Below are 20,136 nucleotides of genomic sequence, written 5' to 3' on the forward strand. Positions count from 1 at the left end.
GCGTGCCTGTAATCCCAGCTACTCAGGAGGCTGAGGCAGGAGAATTGCCTGAACCCAGGAGGCGGAGGTTGCGGTGAGCTGAGATCGTGCCATTGCACTCCAGCCTGGGTAACAAGAGCGAAACTCTGTCTCAAAAAAAAGAATATTCATAGCAGCTTTATTCATAGTAGCCACAAATGGGACTCAGACCAAGGTGTCCATCAATAGGAGAATGATTGAGTTGATAGTCATAAAATGTAATAGTAACTAGCAGTGAGAAGGAACAAGCAATTGATACAGCAAAATGGATAAATCTCAAAAATATTATGCAGGAAGAAGCAAGACACAGAGGAGTACCAACTGTATGATCCCTATGATGTGAAGTTAGAGATGAGGCAAAACTAATTTATGGGTGGAAGGGGTAGAGGGGAGCAGAGTTTCATTGGAAAGTAACATAAGAAGCTTTCTGGGAGTGATGGTAATATTCTATATCTTGATGGGGGTTTGGGTTACAAAGGTGTCAAATTTGTCAGAACTCAGGGCATGCACTTAGGATTTGTGCATTTCATTGCATGTAAATTTTATCTTAATAGAAAGTATTAACTAATATTCATCTCTAGTTAAGAATATGAATACTAAAGTGTTTAGAAGGATGCATAGTGATATCTTCAATGTTTGGAGGGGTGAGTAAACATATGATAAAGCAATCATAGTAAAGCAATGATAGAGCTTAGGTGGTGTGCCAAAATTAACTTTGCTGTAGGTTTGAACATTTTTTAAGTTTGTGGGGTAAAAAAAAAGTTTTCAAAGAAATTCAGATTGTCAAAAATCAGGGTAGAATGCTGCATGTGTAATGTGATAGTTTAGAAAGAGTGAAAGAACACTAAAAGAAAAACCAATAGTTATCTTTGGGTGTTGTGGTCATGTGTAATTTTAAATTCTTTGTGATGTTTCCTTATGTTTTCTATACTTTCTACAATAAGCGTAAAAGGCTATTATCAGAAAAAAATTTATCCCATAAGATTTTAAAAATAGTTTCAACGAGGCAGATTTTAACTTGGAGCATAGAGAAACACTTTCTGAAACTACATGCAGCTGGAATAGACAATAGGAAGGTTTGCCATCTTCCAAGGACCCTGACCGAGGCTGGAAAACCACAAGTAGGAATATCTGAGAACAGGTTTGAACAGGCATGAGGGATTTTAGGGTGTCCTGAAATTTTGAGATTCAAATGTGAAACAAAGTGTTGTAAAAATGAAAAGGCCTCTTGCGTTTTCCTAATCTATTCCAAATTCAGTACTACTCTATGAAAATAAAGATACTTGATACTAAAACTAAATTCCTGGGCAAAAAAAGCAATAAAAAAAATTTTTTTTTTTAAAAAGCAGAAGCACTAATTTGAGATTTCCCCCACACAACAGACATACAACCTGGTTCAGTGTGTAATAGGAAAGTCCTCCTCAACATCCAGAGTTGTTTTAGCATCTCAGTTGTGCTGTAGGTGTGGTGGAATAGTATCACCTCCTATTTGCAAAGCATTTTTAGAGGAAGCAGAGCACTTCAACATGTATTATCTAATTCTATTCCAACCCCGAGACAGGCTCTGTAGTGGGAGACGGGCTTTCCCAGATACTGCAAAGCTGAGGGCAGTGAGACTGTTCAGGGACACCTAGGCACTGATTCTTCCCCCCCTGTGTGGAGGGTCCTTGTTGGTGCTGCATTTGCCTCAAGAACTAAGAGAGCTTGAGATTTGTAATCATTTCTTTAAAAACATGCAAAGTTAGTTCAAGTACATTTTTCTGGCTTTAGTTTCTTTCTCAACCCCTTCAGTGCCCCATCTGGAAGGAATGTTAATGTCTGTTGATGTCAGTGAAATGCCTCGTGTTGAGCCCAGCATTAAGGGAAAAGCTGAGCCATGGTGGGCTGCACCGGCCCACTTTACAGTGGGTGTGTGCATTTGAGTGCAGGAGCTTTCCCTGTCGATCAGGAATTTATCTTCAATGATGCACATGGATCCTATTGTCTATTTTTCTGTTTTAATTTATTTATTTTAGATGAGGAAATTGAAGTTCCAAGATTGGGTAGAAGGCCCAGGCCTGGAATGTGTGACATCAGTGCTTTCGATGGAACAGAAAGGAAAACAAAATTTGAGAGTATTACTCAAATAAGTTCCCAGTGAAATCTATAAAATCTTTAAGTTTGCCAGTTGATATAAAAAAAGAAACTAAAAAAAAATACAAATTAGCACTTCAAATTTAAAGTTTTAAACAATTCTGAATGTGGTAAAGTTGTCCCCGGCATTCTCAAAATGTTTCCTATGAGGTCAAGACCACATGCATCCAAGTTGAAACATTAGATGTTCTCTTCCTCACAAGTAACAGTGGAGAGCTTGAAGACCGAGCTCTGGCTTTGGCACTTTTGATTGACGCTTCATGTAGGCCAATTTTTATTTATTTATTTATTTTTTGTCCAAGACATTCTGGTTACCTTTCCTGTTCTTAAAGAGGGGAAAGGGGAAAATGCAACTAAGATAGGCCAATCAAGAGAGTTTAGAGTGATTGTACAAAATCCATGACCACAAATCAAATAATGATACAATAAATCACATCACAGTTTTGAAAAGCTCCTAATGAAAAACCTGAAGAGATGGAGGCAACAACATATTTCAGTAACCCAAATCTTTACTTTGAAAAAAGGTACGACTCCAAAGCTTGGAGAACCTTCAACAAAACTATTCAAAGCTAGGACCAGCATAGATGACATTTTTCATTGCATGCCTTCCAAGGTGCAAAAACACAATCCAATATACATATTTCTGTGTTTGACTAAGTTTGGTGAGGTAGAGTAAATCCCGTCTTGGCTGAGCCAAGGTCCCCTCATGTTCCAGCCCTGGATCTAAGAGGCTAAGTCCACCACAACAGTCCCATAGTCAACAGCAGTTCAAGCCATAGCTGCTTCTCCAACTTTTCAGGTTGCTACAGCCTTAACTAAGGACTTCCAGGAAACACACACACACACACACACACACACACACACACACACACACACATACACAAACTCAGAGGAGCAATGTCATCCCATTTTTCCAAATATTAAAGCCCAGCACCATCACCCAAAAATCTGCCTTTCCAGGTTATCTTCAAAACTCTACATGCAGCCTTTGACTAACTTCAGGTCAAGCCTGGCTGCTGAGTGAGGAGTTGCCTGGGAGGAGGACACCCTACACCACAGTGTCAGGACCTTCAGAAGCCTCCCTGCCCCTTTGCATTCATGTGCCCTCAATCCTTCAACTCCAGGTTGCCTGAAATTGTTCCATTAGAAGCTTATTTCTTGAGCTAGGCTTCTGCTAAAATATAATACCACCAGGGGAGTTAATAGCAACTTTCAACTCAGTGTCAAGATGTTTATCAGATTCCCTTATGAAGCAGGTTGTACGAAAGAACACTTTTTGCCCCTCCAGGAAAGTAGGAGGGGTGGAGAAAAGATTTCCCAAAGTGGAGGCTGGGAATATGGACACTTTGAGATTATACCAGTTTTTTCTGGCTGGTCTTGGTCTTAAGTGTTAAAATGCCCTTCATCCTCATCATGAAATCTTACCTACTTATCTGATAAACTATTCTAATCAAAAGCCACATCAAATTTGTACCTGCCCAATTTTTCCTCTATCTTGACCAAATACAGGAAACGAATTACTTCGTAAAGCACACAGAGACCAGCCAAAGCACTCTGCAAGTTGTGCAATTCTGTCCCAGGTCTCGGCTCTATGTATTCAGCAAGGAGTGCAAGAGAAACCTCATTCTTGTTCTCCCTCTCAAATGCACACACCCAGATTTTTTTGGTAGACTTGTGGACTTTAATTTTGCAATCTCCTCTTTTTGGGAACAAGCAGAAAATAGTAACACTCCATTTGCTTTGTACTTTTTCTAGTGATTTGTCCCCATATTGAGATACAATGGAACAGACTTTTAACTACAAAAATACAGAGAATCTCTCCTTTTCTTGTGTATACACACACAGGCTTATAAAAACCATGTGACCATGAATTGGTGGCCCATATAATCCTATTTTTAGCACAGGATAAAAAAATCTAAAGGCCAGGAGCAAGACCTGATTTTCCTCAATCAGCCAAGATATTGATTGGCACTACTTGGAACTAGACTTCTTCTATTTTAGACTTGTTTACTGAGTTATACTAACTGGAAACTTACTGTATTTTCTCTTTCTGAAGCTGTTTTAAAAGCAACCAAAGTAGATAGGTATATTATCTTTGCTAAGAGATGGTATGATGTTCTAACTATACTTATCACCGAGTTCAAGCACAGGATTTTTATAAAGTCTGTGCCACTTTAAAACTTAACTTCAAAAGCATATGAGGTAGACATGATAGTAAACTGTAAATGGAATTTAAAGGCAAATTCAATTTTCTTCTTAAAGCCATCATGAACTTCAATTCTGCTGGCCATATTTCATTTGTCACAGGATCTAAAACGAGTACATATTGTGTGCAATTGTGTAATGAAGTTGTCCTAAACTTTAATACATTTACTTTTGAGTGCCATTTACAGATTGTTTCTCTAACAAGCACAAGCTGATTTATTAGAGTTTAAAAGTGCATAAGGCCCTTATGAAGACTCTGTTTATAACTCAAGTACAGAGCACAGGAATTCTGGTCAAATTACCTCCTTTTGCTGCCAGCCTGGTCTCCTTCATTTCAGACAGGCTATAAATCAAAAGAATTGTACATTCCTTTTCAGTGAAAAGGAGAAATTCTTAAACTCTTGTATTTAGTGAATAACTGGTGCTAAACAGCACAGCTACATTTTTTAAGTGGATCCCTGCTTAGAATACGTAGATAACGTTAAGATCTGATTGGAGTGAAAAAAGGCACTGAAGAAGAGAAGTTCGATAATTGGAAGGCTGACCATCCTAAATATATACGCTACACAGCAGTAATCAATCGAGCTTCTATTCAAGGTCCCTGCAACTGCATGTTGTGTTTCCTGAACACTCAGTTCACAAGGATACAACTCTTCTCTGAATTGTTTTTTAATTTTTGAGGCAGTATCTCACCACCCTGTCACCTAGGCTGGAGTGCAGTGGTGTGATCACAGCTTACTGCATTCTCTACATCCCAGGCTCAAGTGATACTGCTACCTCAGCCTCCTGAGTAGCTGGGACCACCGGCATGCACCACCATACCCAGCTGATTTTTTAATTTTCTGAAAAGATGAGGTTCCGCCTTTGTTGCCCAGGGTGATCTCGAACTCCTGGGCTAAAGCGATCCTCCCACCTTAGCCTCCTCAAATACTGGGATGACAGGTTATGAACCAACATGCCCAGCCTCTTCTCTGAATTCTTACAGCATCCTTAAAGTGAGTCTAAACTCAGACTTCAGAGATCTGGCCAGTTTGTGTCAGGGTTGGGTCTACAGCCCAGGACTGTTCTCTTCTTACTAGGCCCTGCCTCAGTTCTGGGACGAGGTGGTCAAATATATAGCACGAAGTGAAAAACAGATCTGGAGGGTGAAGGAGGCAAATTCAAAGATGCCTGAAGTTTTGAAACTGAGTGGCTTACAAAATATGGGGAGGCCACATTAAAGGAAAGGTAATGAGTTTCAGATTAAACCTGCCGAGTTGAAAATGATGGCAGAACATCAAATCTATTGGGCCTGGATAGATCAAGATTCTTGGAATGATAAAGGCCAAAATCTCTGCAAAAGGCAGGAATGTATAGAATGATAGGTTTTAATCTTGTTGATGTAGAAGTTTAAAGCTTGATTCAGTGGTCTAGGTGGTGAGGAGCGTTGGCAGATGTGCCGAAGCCCGTAAGAGTGATGGGGAGGCAGTTCCAATGACTCTGCTTCCTCAGTAGCAACTGTGGCCTTTTCATTTGCAGCAAGCCTTTCCCAGACAATCCCACCCTATAGGTCAGGTCAAAGGTCAGCAAACTACAGCCTGCGGGTCAGTTCTGGCTCACTGCCTGTTTTTGGTCAATGCTGAGAGCTAAGAATGTTGTTTATTTTTAAGTGGCTGAAAAAATAATATTCCATGATGTGAAATTTAAATGAAATTCAAATTTCAGTGTCCATGAAATTTCACTGGAATGCAGTCACATTCATTTATATGTTGTGTATGGTTTCTTCACATTACAACAGCAGCGTTGAACAGTTGCAACAGAGACCATGTGGCCTGCAAAGCTTGAGATATTTACCATGGGGCTTTAAAATTTTGTTGATCTTTGTCTTAGGTGTTTAAAAGTTTAGGCATCTGAAGATGGCTTCTGATCCTTAGCATTCCCATCTGTCCATCCATTCATCTATGTACCCAGCTAGCCAGACATCTAATATTTATCAAGTGGGTACTATGTGAAGTTTAAAGAATTGCAAAACCAAATCTCAGCCCTCGGTACCAGTGTTATATAGTAGAAAGAATGTGGCATTCAGCTGGAGAAGTGTAGGTTGAGTATCCCTTATCCCAAATGCTTGGGACCAGAGGTGTTTCAGATTTCAGATGTTTTTGGATTTTGTATTATCTGTATTATACTTACCAGTTGAATATCCCAAATCTGAAAAATGAAAGTCTGAAATGCACCAATGAGCATTTCCTTTTGAGCATCATGCTGGTGCTCCGTAAGTTTTGGATTTTAAAGCATTTTGGATATCAGCTTTTTGGATCAGGAATACTCAACCTATACTTTGCTGGGTGGTCACGCATGCATTTTTAGTTTCCTTAGGTTCCTTCTCAGAGCCCTTTTCCTCAGGGACCCGCCTGGGGTTGGAAGAGGGATTAGTCTTTGATACAAGAGTAGACTGAAATGGCAGCTGTCAATTCAGAGATTCTAGTTAAGTGGAAAAGGAAGGTTGCTAAGATCGGGAACCAGACTGAGTTGGAGGGCTGCGGCTTTTGCCTGGCTGGTCAGGGCTCGTTTCTCCAGCTAGGCCAGGCACTTTTATCTTCTTCCATTTAAAAAACAACAACAACAGCTAGTCTAGGCGTGGTGGCTAGACCAGTAACCCCAGTGTGTTGGGAGGCTGGGGCCAGAGGATCACTTAGAATTTGAGACTAGCCTGGGCAACATAATGAGACCCTTTATCTACAAAAAATAATCAGGATTGGTGGTACACACCTATAGTCCCAACTACTCAGGAGGCTGAGGCAGAAGGATCTCTTGAACATAGGAGTTTGAAGTTATAGTGGGCTATGATCACCCCACTGCACTTCAGCGTGGGTGACAGTAAGACTCTGTCTCTAGGGGAAAAAAAAATCATAAAAACTAAGAATGTTATGGCTACATTGCTATGACTATCAACTAGTTTGAGCTCATGTTTTTTCTGATTTGAAAAAAATTAGCAGCCATGAAGCAGGATGGGTTCATGTCCTTTGCAGGGACATGGATGAAGTGGGAAACCATCATTCTCAGCAAACTAACACAGGAATAGAAAACCGAACACCACATGTTCTCATTCATAAATGGGAGTTGAACAATGAGAACAAATGGACACAGGGTGGGGAACATCACACACTGGGGCGTGCCGGCTGTCGGGGAGGATAGGGGAGAGGTAACACTAGGAGAAATAGCAAATGTAGATGACGGTTTGATGGGTGCAGCAAACCACCATGGCACATGTATACCTATGTAACAAACCTGCATGTTCTGCACATGTATCCCAGAACTTGAAGTATAAAAAAAATTAAAATTAACATGTCTGTGGTCTCCTAAGAGTACTGTGTGCCATAGGCATTCTGCCTACTATGCTTAACTGGATAAGTCTGCCTGTGTAGGAACTATAAAATGCAGTCTTCTGGTGGAGAGGGACCCCCTGCCAGCTCAGAAACATGGTTCCTGTGCCTGGGAGCTTGGCATAAACACCTCCCATGAAGTCCTGAGTTACAGTTTCCAGATCTGTGAACTGCATTAATGTCTCCTGCTTTTAGTTAAGTACCAATATGTGGCTGGTTTCCTCAACAGACTTTATTGTTGAAAAAAAAAAATCTTTGGTAATAGAAGTCATTGATGGAATTTAGATTTCTCATCAATAAAGATGATTCTAAGTATATATTACAATATGTATTGCATGTTCATATATTTTGGATGCATCACTACTGGAGTAGCACCATAATATACTTTGGATCTAAGTTTCTAATAGTTTCACATATGAAAGACAACTTGGTTCCGAACCAAGTACGACCCATGTAGACACTAACCTTGTCCCCACTTTGTATATATAATTTTGGTATGTACTTTGAAGAGCAGAAATCTGAGTCCATTTTTTTAAATTCCCCATAGAAAATGCTATCTTTTTACTGGGGGGAAACAAAGAATGGGGAGAGTATTTTTGATATCATTTTTTTATTCAAAGCAGTGGCCCTATTTTGGCTGCAATACTCTGAGATGGGATCTTCTAACACTCTGCATCCTGATTTGCCGACACTCCAAAACTCTGAAACACACAAGTATCTGTGCGCTGCAGCAAGGGCTGTTGCTGCACAACCCCCGGCCCACTCTGCCTCAGCCTTGACTGTTTACCAGCAGGGAGTGCATTTGCCAAGCCCCTTGCTCCCCTGCTAATCTCCCACATCCCCACTTTGTTTCTGATTGATTTCTTGGAAAAGCTATTTCAGGATGTGAACAGTTAAGGAAATATGGGGTCAATGTGGGACAGTATTTTGGCTTCCTCCAAATGTATACCAGGCTTCAGGGAAATAGATCCCTATTACACTGTTAGCAGGAGTACAAATCATAGCCATGGATTTGAAATACCATTTAGAAATGTTGTTATAAGCCTTAAAAGTGAGTAAGTGCTTCTTTTGACCACAGTAATTCTACTTTTTTTTTTTTTTTTTTTTTGAGATGGAGTCCTACTCTGTCACCAGTCTGGAGTGCAGTGGCGCAATCCCGGCTCACTGTAACCTCCACCTCCCAGGTTCAAGTGATTCCCGTCTCAGCCTCCTGAGTAGCTGGGACTACAGGCATGTGCCATCATGCCAGGCTAATTTTTTATATTTTAGTAAAGACGGGGTTTCACCATGTTGGCCAGGCTGGTCTTGAACTCCTGACCTCGTGATCCACCCACCTCGGCCTCCCAGAGTGCTGGGATTACAGGCGTAAGCCACCACACCTGGCAATTCTACTTTCAAGAACATGTCTCGGGCTGGGCACAGGGGCTCATGCCTGTAATCCCAGCACTTTGGGAGGCTGAGGCGGGTGGATCATGAGGTCAAGAGATCAAGACCATCCTGGCCAACACGGTAAAACCCTGTCTCTACTAAAAATACAAAAATTAGCCAGGCGTGGTGGCACATGCCTGTAGTCCCAGCTATTGGGGAGGCTGAGGCAGGAGAATTGAACCCAGGAGGTGGAGACTGCAGTGAGCCTAGATGTACCACTGCACTCCAGCCTGGCGACAGAGCGAGATTCCGTCTTAAAAAAAAAAATCTTGGACATATGTAAATAGTTTTGTTTGGGGTTGGTGACAGTGAAAATTCAGAAATAGTCTGTATGACTAATAGAATACTGATTAAATAAATGATATTTCCATAGTAAAATACCATATAGCCATTAAGATAATGTGATATCTAAATACATAGAAAATATGAAAAATAGTGAAAAGTAGAATAAGATTTCTGTAAACTAGTACATACAGCATTATCTCAAATTCATTTTAAAATTTAATATATGTATATTTATGCATAGAAAAATATGTAGTACAATATTAATGGTTATTATCACTGGCTGGTGAGATTATGGGTTATTTCATCTTTCCTTTGTGTATTTCTAACTTTATTTTCTACAATGTACATTGATGCTTTTGTAATCAGAGAAATACAAATGTTTTACTTTAAAATGCAGCATCTGCACAGAAGTGGAAAGCTGCACAGAAGTGGAAAGCAGCTAGGTCTTCGTCCCAAGCCAGAGAGGAGATAGTTGTGGTGAAACACTGTACCTTCCCACCATCTTCAGCATGGTATTTCTGTTAGGAACAGTTTCGGCTATGAGTAACAGAAAGGTCAACAGTTGAATAGACTGTAGCAACATTAATTATTTACCCATCAGGTCTGGAAGTAGGCAACTTTAGGATTGCCTAGAGATTCTACTGTTACCAATTTCCATCTTTCTACTCTGCCATCCTTAGTGTTGGATTTTCATCCACATGTTCCCACATGGTCTCAAAATGGCTGCACTCTCACGTTCACATTCAAGGCAAGAGGAAGGAGGAGAGGGCTGCACTAGAATGTCTGGAAAGCAAGCCTTTCTGGGGCAAAGGAGAGGGTGCTTGGGTATAGCTATTGTATAAGCCAATCAGAAATGTTGGCCACAGGTGAACAGGCACTATTTTGTTGAGAATTAACATAGGCTGATTATTATTTTCCTCATTCCAGCTTTGTTAGTCTTGTAGTTAGTAAAAAAGTTTTTCCATGATGTTGGCAGAGTTGTTAGTTTTAATGTGAGGTTTTCTTTGCCTTTAGGGGAGTTGGGAGTGAATACATCAGAGTGTGCTATGCAGAAGACATTTGAAATGGAGTTACTTGAGTTTTCAAACATTCACATCCTTTATCTCATATGAGAATATAAGGTAAGTATATATGCTTAATAGGTAAGTATAAAGCTATTCTGCAAACTTTACATATGATGAAATTGAGAACAAGAGACTATTAATAAATGATAAAGATGACAGGTGATCACAAGTCAATATATTTGTGATACCCAAAGATAATTAGCAATGAGCTAGGCACAGCACAGCAGTCCTTATTACTTGTTCTAGGTCAGATACGTCACTATTGAGTTTGTTTCCACAACCTAGTCTAACAGTAAAAGAGCATTTCAGAAATAAAAGATACAGTATCCAGAACACATTTTGGGAATATAAGAGCTTCTTTGATTTCACTGTGGATGCAATCATCTCGACCCCTGCCTTTCTCTGATGTGAATATTCCCTTAAGTAATTTAGCCTTATTTCCCTTTCTGTAAAATGGGGGTTATTTTGTATACTGTTTGTCTTGCTGAGTTATTTGTATTAATTTGTTAATATGCATAAAATGCTTTTTGAGTTGAAAAGTGCTAGGCATTACTATTCGTTCTTCTGATGGTGTATTTAGTGTATAATGGTTAAACCTCTAAAACAAAACACTGATAAAAGGTTGAAATTCTCTCTGCAATAGGTATCACTTAGCTGATGATGTTGCTAGCTAATGGCCATGAGTCTATTTCAGTGTTCGCTCAAGTGAAATGAATCCAGAAAATAAAAATTAAATGCATTTCACTTAGAAGTGTACAAATTTAGTGATAGAGTTTATCTGACCTGCAGGTTTTGAACATTCAAGCAGCAAGATTTTACATTGTGTCAATATCACCTCTGCTTTATTATTTAATTCATTCTAGCTTTATAATTCTGCTTACTGCTTTCCCATTATTTCCTACCGATAACTATTGAATGAATTATTCTTCATATGTGTTGGAACATTTATGAACTGCCTCTCTGCACAACCTAAACCCCTTTCTCATGCTTAACCTTATATACTGCAATGAAATTTTTCCCAGTAGTTTCGTGGGTATACATTTCCTCCCTAACTACCAGAGGAGAAGCTACCTCCTTTACACTCATTGTGAATTGGAATGAAACTTATTAATGCAACAAACAAAATATAACCTTCTGTGTTTACATAAAGAGACAAAAAACATATTACACAAACATTACTTAATATTTTCAAAGCATTTTTTAATCTATTCATTTGATTTTCACTGGGATGGTATTATTCCTATTTAAAAATCTGCACTGTATATGTATATACAACTTTTTCCTTGCCAAAGGGAAAAAAATTCTGTAATTATGATTTATAAGGTCTTTAGAGAAACATGAAATATTTTCATATCACTTTCATTTTTTACCCATGCTCAAAATAACAAGATAGGAATATTTAAGAGAATGCAGGCCAGAGAAGCTAAAGGATATGCCTAAAGTTACATGCTATTTGGTAAACAGAATGAGACCAAAACTTCAGGGAAGTCATTCTACATTGGTAGATATATCTGAGGTGGACATTCTTCTTCAGTGGCAAAGAAGCCTAGAGGAACCGAAGGGTCTTTAAAAAACACTTTTTCAAGCACTGGAAATCATCCTATCAGCGATCATTAAGCAGCCCCCAAGCCAAGCACAATCTCTTTATAAAAATAACCAAGGCCTACTCTCTACCCTTCAGTGATTTTGTGACTTGTAGGTGAGACACACATTTTCATAAGTTCGTGAGAATCAATGGAGACTGTCCTTTGGGAAATCTGATAAAACTACATTTCACTGTGCTTGTTCAGCCTATGGGAGTGGGGATGGAAGCAGGAAGCACAAAGGAGTAAGACGACCTTTATGAAGAGTAAATCATATCAATGAATAGAAATAAAAAGACGACACCAATAACTTTATGTAAAACTCATCAGCACTTATTTCACTAGATTGTAATTGTCTGTCATTACCACCAAACACTGAGCTCCTCATTGCCTTAAACCATTTTGTAGCAGAGACTGCTAGTTGGACACTGAAATTCATTCTCTCATTCCTCCTTAGCACCACAAACCTGACTTTTGGCTGGATAAGTGGCACCAGAATTAAGTCTATGTCTCCCAGCCTTCCTTGCAGCTAGGTATGTGACTAAGTTCTGGCAAACAGGATACAAGCAGAATTGTTGAGAGTTCTGAGAAAAACTCCTTCAATCTTTCATCCTGTAGCCTGGGATACAGGTGGCAGCTGATGTTTCACCAACAGTTTTGGACCACAAGATAACCTTGAGGGTGAAAACCAACATGGGACATAAATGACATTGAGTTTGATGATTCTTTGGAATCATCCTGAGCCAACTTCAGTCTTAATTTGCACAAAAGAATAAACCTGAATGTGTTTAAGCCACGTAGTTAAGTTTCTGTCGATAGTGGCAGAAACAAAGCCTCACCAATACACATCACATCTGTGTATTCCCAACAGAGAGGATGGCACCTACACTGATAGTTGCTCAAAATATTTGCACTTTAAATTTAATTACTTAAACCTACCTTATTTTGAGAAGAATTAAATACAAGGTGCTAAATGGCTGTAACAGTTGAAATTACACTAACTTACCAGGGAAGAGCACAAAGACAAGCCAGGAAAACAAATGCAAGAATGGAAAGTCAGTCCTCAAGATATAAAACCTTAGACTTAACACAGAGAAATGTAAAGGCAACATCACTCCTTTGCTAAGAAAGAAAACCTGGTAACATGATTTAAAAAGTATCTTAAGACATAGAAAACAAAATAAAAAATTGGAAGTAAATAATTGGCTTTACATATGAGTTGCTAATACATTAAAGGACAAAAATCAGACTTAAAATGATGGTTCAGAATTGATCTATATCAAAGCAGGGAAGGATTAAGCAATGTATAAAGGAATAAGGTTTAATTGACTCACAGTTTAGCATGGCTACGGAGGCCTCAGGAAACTGATAATCATAGCAGAAGGTGAAGGGGAAGAAAACCACCCTCTCCACAAGGCAGTAGGAAGGAGAACTACCCCGGAAAGGGGGCGGAGCTCCTTATAAAACCATCAGGTCTCGTGAGAACTCGCTCACCATTATGAGAACAGCCTGGGGGAAACGGTCACCCATGATTCAATTACCTCCACCTGGTCTCTCCCTTGACAGGTGGGAATTATGAGAATTATGGGGATTACAAGTCAAGATGAGATTTGGGTGGGAACACAAAGCCTCACTCAGGGAATCTTGTGCAAAATAGGTGCTGGTAACTATGATTTATTCAACAATCACTGACAGCAATTTTTCTGTGCCAGGCACTGCTCTAAACACTTATAAATTTAACTCACTGAATCCACATTATAGCCTTATGAGGCAGTTATTGTTTTTATGTCCATTTTTTAGATGGAAAACTGAAGCCCAGAGAAATCCCATTACTTGCCCATGATCATATAGTAGGTGGGGGTGCAGGATTTTACCCAAAGACCAATATTTTTAAGATGAAAAGTGTTGGGCATTATTATTAGTTCTTTTAAATTATACTTTAGAGTAGAGACGACTGATGGGCAGACCAGCTTCTTGGCTCCTTTAAATCTACTTCACGTTTTGAAATGATGGAGAAAGAGGGAGAATCTGGAAAGGGCCCAGAAACTGATTAAAAGAAAAGTCATAGGATGAAAAAATGGATCCCTGAGGAAAAGGCAAAGTTGCTATGTTTTAGAGAAGAGAAGATACCAGTGAATTTCAACCTCCAGTGATAGTGTGGTCAGAGGAAGGACAGAACTACTTGATTGTGATAGCTATAAAGGAAGGTGTTGGAATCTGTGATCCTGATGGTTCTTAAAATGAGGATAGATGGTGTAAAATATATCTGTAGCAATATGGATGGAACTGGAGTTCATTATGTGAAGTGAATAAGCTAAGCATAGGAAGACAAAGATTGCATGTTCTCACTCATATGAGAGCAAATAAAGTGGAGTTCATAAAGGCAGAGTAGATTGGTGGTTATCAAAGGCTGGGAAGGGCAGAGAGAAAAGGGTATGAAGAGACTGATTAATGAGTACAAATATACAGTTAGACTCAGTGTTTGATAGATCGGTAGGGTGACTCTGGTGTACATTTCAAAATAGCTGTTACATTGGTGCAAAAGTAATTGCACCATTTTGCCACGACTTTTAATGTGATATTAAAATCACATTATATTACTTTTCAGGTAATGGCAAAATGATGTGATAAAAGTAATGACCAATCTAATAGAGAATAATTCGAATGTTCCTAGGAGAAACATAAATGTTTAAGTTAATGGATATTTCAATTACTCTGATTTGATCTTTACATGTTATATGAATGCATCAAAATGTCATTTATACCCTGAAAACACATATATCTATTATGTATCAATTTTAAAAAGATTAATTCAGAAGATTTTATAAGATATTTATATCACTTCTTTCATATATATTCTTCTGAATTGATACTTATAATTCACATAAGTATATGTAAATTTTGAATGCCTTCTCTGCCTTTCTCTCCTTGTCTTCCTGGAGACACTTATTTTCCATGATTTCACTCCAAGAAGATTTTCTGTTGACACTCCCTAACCTTCACTCTGTCTCTTCCCAAGTGCAGTTGACTCGGGGCGGCGGGGGCGGGGGGGCCTTCAAAATGTTTAGCCGTTTTAGACACTTGTATTTGAGCTGTTTTCCCACTGTGTTTGCAACTATTTGTTCACAAGCACACAGCCCTCTAACAAGCTATGAGCTTCCTACAGCAGAAGCCACCCAGCATAGTGATAGGCACATGCTTGGCACTGAAGAAAAACTTGCTGAACGAAAAAATAAATGACCAATTGACTAACCATATGCTATAGGAGGACTAGTGTATCCAGAGGGGGCAATATCATTTTACAAATGCATCTTGAAATTTGACCATGATGATGTGAATACACAGATTCCACTGTCCAGGAACAATATCAGAAATAGAAGCCAAAGCAAAGTGTTAAGAAAATAGATGACGTGTTACCAATTATTTTTTTCTTTTGAAAAGTCACCTACTAACCTTGCAAGAGGCATCATTGTTGATTTATTGAGCTTTGCCCTCGAAAAGGTAAAGAAAACATCCTTTGCGCACTACTCAAAACAATAGGAAGATGAAAAGCAGTGGGAAATTTGACCTTGCTCTTCAGTTTCCTTTAGAATTTTTAGCAGATCTATTGTGAAGCCTTAGTAGTCTGGCTCTGACCTCTGTGTACCCCAATGTCAGGTCAGCTTGGCACATGGCTTATGGATTAAACCCCTTGGACCATCCTATAGCCTGAGCTTTAACTGGTCTCAAGAACATGCACCCAAACCTGCATATTCTTTTCTTTTGCTTTACAGGGGATGGGGGCTCCTTTTTAAACTGAAGCTTTAAAAGACAGTAGCTAGAATTTATGCTGAAGTGGAGTAACAGGCTTTGGAGCTGAGCAGTGTCCTAATGCAGGTGAAAAGCATGTATTGATTACTTAAAGAAAGTTAAAATAAAAGCAATTTTTCTCCCCATTTCGGCACATTGCAGCTTTTGGCCTATCCACTCATAGCTAAAAAAGCATTCTTTCCTGATAATCAAGCTTCAGCTGTCTGAATTTCAGGCTGAGCCTCTCCTCCTGAGCTCTGCTGAAGAGCTGCTTTAATTAACCATTATACCACAGATGTTATTGATTTTTTTTTTCAAATCTGGTTGAAACATCATTGTGCTGGATCATGGCCAAAACTAAGGCCTGAATTTGTGTGTGTGCGCTGCTTTTACTCCTTCTGCATACCTTATTAGTCTCCATGTCTGTTAAGTGCAATCCTTAGTATTAACTCAGAAAATATAGAATTGATTTTTAGCCTAGCAGCCGTGATCTAAGGGCTCCTAATTTGAAATCTGAAAACCTCAGTTGCTGAGGAAGTCTTTCTGCTGTTACTCTACACTTCCTCGAAGTAAGCTTTTTATTCTTTAATGTAAAAAAGAAATCTCCCTCAGCCTTTTACTTCTTTTTCTTTCACACACATACATTTGGAAGTTTCAAGGGAACATGAACATCTCTTTGCATTTTGAACGTATTTGTCGTGAAAGGCCCCAGAGCCTTATTCTTCCCTGCCCTACATGTTTGACCTGCAATGTAGCTTGTATAAGATTTTGAAATTGAAGTGTCTTTAACACTTTCCATATTTTGAAGGGAAATTTGGAAGAACTTGAGCAGCATTCACTTTGCACAAATTGCAGGATATCAGAAACAACGGGGCATCTGCATTCCTTTTACAATCCACCTTCCAGTGGGATGATAAACTCAAGGACCAAACAATCACAGTGGGTTCCTAAATTCTGATAAGGTTTCTGTGAGTTTAGTGATACGTTCTTTAAATGTAATTTGAAGCTTTTAAAATATTGTAATGGCAGCTCTTGACCTTTAAAAATCACATGGAGCAAGAGGTGGTGAAAAATGTTTATTTACTCTGCATTAGTGGCTAACCTCCTGTTTCTTCCTAGAACCAGTAGTTCTTTTATACTCGGGAACTCACGCATGTCACCTCCATTCTTCCAACACGAACCAGACAGGCCCACTTGAGCTGGAGAAACAATGGCCTGAGCCAGTCCTATGCCTCAGTGCGAAACAACAATGCAGAACTCTTGACGAATTCTGGCGTCGAGAGTGGAATACTGCAGTTCAACATGTCTGCTGAACAGAAGTTGGAAAAAGAAAAGATCATCTTGTAAACAATTAATTAATGTTTGTCATGAATTATCATTTTTACTTCCTTCTCAAGAGGCTCAAAGGGAATAAAAAAGCATTTTTGCAGGTGGTGGCATTCAAACTAAGGGCAATCAAAGGTTTGAGAGCTGAGGCACAGCACTCTGAGTCTCTAAGGGTGAATGGTGCTAGGATTAGAGCACAGCAGGGGGTTGAGGGCTTCAGGTGTGAAGCTTAATGTTTGTGATCAGCAAAAAAAGTCTTGAATTTATCTAAACTGCTCTTCTGCTAACAGTACTTCTAGCACATAAATGTTCTGAAACTGACAAGTGTTCTCATTGCTCTTCTAATGCAAACATGATCTGCATTTGAAAGATGCATCCCTTTTGCCTAATTTAGAATGTGCATCACAAAGAGCGTTAGATGATGACCCCACAAAGAGATACACACACACACACACACACACACACACACACATACACACACACACACACACACACACCCCATGCATGCAAACTGTCTCTTTCTGGCCTGGATCTTCTCTGAAGCTTGCAGCAAGGATCCTGCAGGATTGTTTTTCTCTAAATTCCTAAATCAGAGGTTGAGAACTAGGGCCTCAATAGCCATCTGACCAGCGGATTCTTCTGATCTTCTACATGAATAATTCCTTTTAATTTAGTTTGGATAATTGTCTAGAATTTATCATGCTGCATTTTTCATTTGCTATCTTCCCTCTGCTTCTTCAGCCTCGACTTCTATCAGTAGCAAGATATTGAAGAGTATCCAATATATGTAAAAATTTTAAACACATACCATCAATATTAAAATTTTCTGAGGAATTATGACTCATGTTTGCAACCCCTAGAACCAATGGCAGGCATTGTTGATAGTAGTTGCTAAAGTCCATATAAATACATCTGATAGTTTAATGAATCCTCTCCATAATCAAGAGCTGAACTCTAATTAAATACTCCTTTTCTTTCTGTATCATCAATAGAGGTCACCTACTGGGAGAGCTCTAAAAGGAAACACTAAGTTAAAGGTTATGAGTTATCACTTCATGAAAATGAGTCATAGGCAAAACTTAGAAGGACCAAGATGAATCTCAGCCTGAGTTACTTTTTAATCTAACCTTCCCAAATTCTCCCCTATCCTGTAGTACCCATTCATTTTCTTTTCTGCACTCACATTTCCTCTTCCCTTTAGTATTCACTTGACATCATGCAATAAACACAGGTTCTTGGGGCACAAAGCCTGGAGGCCCGAGGGATCCATGATGACAAAGGAAACGTAGGCACAAACTTGCCTCCTTTTGCCTTGACTCTTTTGAAGCTAGTAAGTTGAGTGGGTCCTCTGAGGTTTATGGTCACCATCCTAGACCATGTTGTGAGGTTTTCCCTTGAATCCAAGCATGTAGTACAAACACGTGGCTTAAACTTAGGAAAAAGCCCCCAGAAGCTAGAGAAGAGTTTGGGTAAAATGGGACAAACTAGAATATTATCAGGTCAGGGACATGAAAGGAGACTTAAAAAATTTAGAAGAGGAAAGGATCTGGGAGGAAACAAGCCGAGCAGAACCCCTGAGACGGAACAGACAGAAAAAAACTCCTTTCATAAATTCCTGGAGGCTCCAGTTTGTTAACATCTAAAAGTGGATAAAAGGACTTACCAGAAAAAATAACTTAGTTTCTTAAAACTACTAAAACTCTTCAAACCTAGACATCTACTTTAGTATTTTCTTTGCTTCCCCATTTTTTGTTAAGATGTTAAAATCCTTTTTTTGTAAAGATGTTAAAAGCCAAATGCCAACTGCTGTAGAATTATGTAGAAAAAAAAGCAGTGAAAAGAAAGTAGCAATGGATGTGATGAAACTGAAAAAAGTGGAGTTCGTGGCACCCTGTACCCAAAGGTACGCTCCAGACTTACAGCAGGTACACTGGTGTTGTTTTTAAGTCCCAGGATTCTGGTCCTTGGTTAGGGTGTGTGGCTCTGCCTGGTGGTCTACCCTCTTCCACATTGTTCTCTGAACCTGCCTAGTCTTCCCTTGCTCCCTTGCTGAACAATGCTCTGCATGTGGCATTGTATCCAGGACAGGTCATAGGTTTGGGGGAAAGGAAATTCACCTTTCTTCCCTGCCATGTGCTGCTCTTAATTAATTCTTACTTCTTTGGATGGTTAAGCTAGCACCCACTGGGGCTTGAGGGGAGTGGGCTGAAAATGTTCCAAATGAGTGAAAAATTGAAAGCCTATGTGGCTTTTATTGGTATTGGATCAACTGGTCTAGATTGAACTGGAAACGTTTTACTGTAGGGTGAATTTTACAAAATTATAAACATTTAGCTTTAAAATAAATGCATTGATTAATCCAGTCATTACAAATATGTGCAAAGATGGTATCAGCCTGGTACACTCCCCCTACCAGGAAAGACACAGATTGAAACATAGATGGCAATGGTTTTCACATTCTTTTTCTAAATGTAAACAATTAGAATCCTCCAAGTGTTTAGCTGCAAGTTGCATTAACCCAAAGCAATAAGGAAGGGTTTCAAGGAGTAAAACCAAATAATTTTAAGGAGTATTACTTAGAAATACTTCTTTCTTCTACAGCAGAAAAACTGAATTTTGGTGGTGGGGGTGGGGGGAGTCCTCCTATAAATTGCCAATGAACGCCTCCCCCAACCACCCAAGAAAGAGTTGATGATGAAAATTGAAAATTGTGACCACTTGAACGGCTCTACTGGTTGGGTCTGTCTTTTCCAAAGGGACTGCCCTTTCTAGGACTTCTGCCTGCGTGAGAGGTCCCACCCACCCTGCTACTATTCTAAGGAGACCTGTCGAACGCTCCTTATTTTGCTTCCCTCCCACTCCCCCCATTATGCCACCACTGTGTGCTAGTGCTTGAAATTAATCAAGGGCCCCTTCTGGGAAAGGGATTCCTCTTTGCGAGAA

General features: G+C 39.4%; 1 long non-coding RNA gene across 2 annotated transcripts in view; it reads left to right on the plus strand.

The window, feature by feature from the left end:
• Nucleotides 1-19,857, plus strand: part of LOC108306068 — a 41,342-nt gene extending 21,485 nt beyond the window's left edge. Inside the window, exons 2-5 of one of the 2 annotated variants that reach the window (XR_001825991.2) lie at nt 10,446-10,552; nt 15,852-15,954; nt 16,676-16,806; nt 17,052-19,857. This is a non-coding gene — a long non-coding RNA (uncharacterized LOC108306068). The remainder of the gene's footprint in view (nt 1-10,445; nt 10,553-15,851; nt 15,955-16,675; nt 16,807-17,051) is intronic. The other variant, XR_001825990.2, reaches the window with a different exon arrangement.
• The last annotated feature ends 279 nt before the right edge of the window (nt 19,858-20,136 follow it).

Source organism: Cebus imitator, unplaced genomic scaffold (assembly GCF_001604975.1).
Source record: "Cebus imitator isolate Cc_AM_T3 unplaced genomic scaffold, Cebus_imitator-1.0 Scaffold69, whole genome shotgun sequence".
In the NCBI taxonomy this organism is placed as follows: domain Eukaryota; kingdom Metazoa; phylum Chordata; class Mammalia; order Primates; family Cebidae; genus Cebus; species Cebus imitator.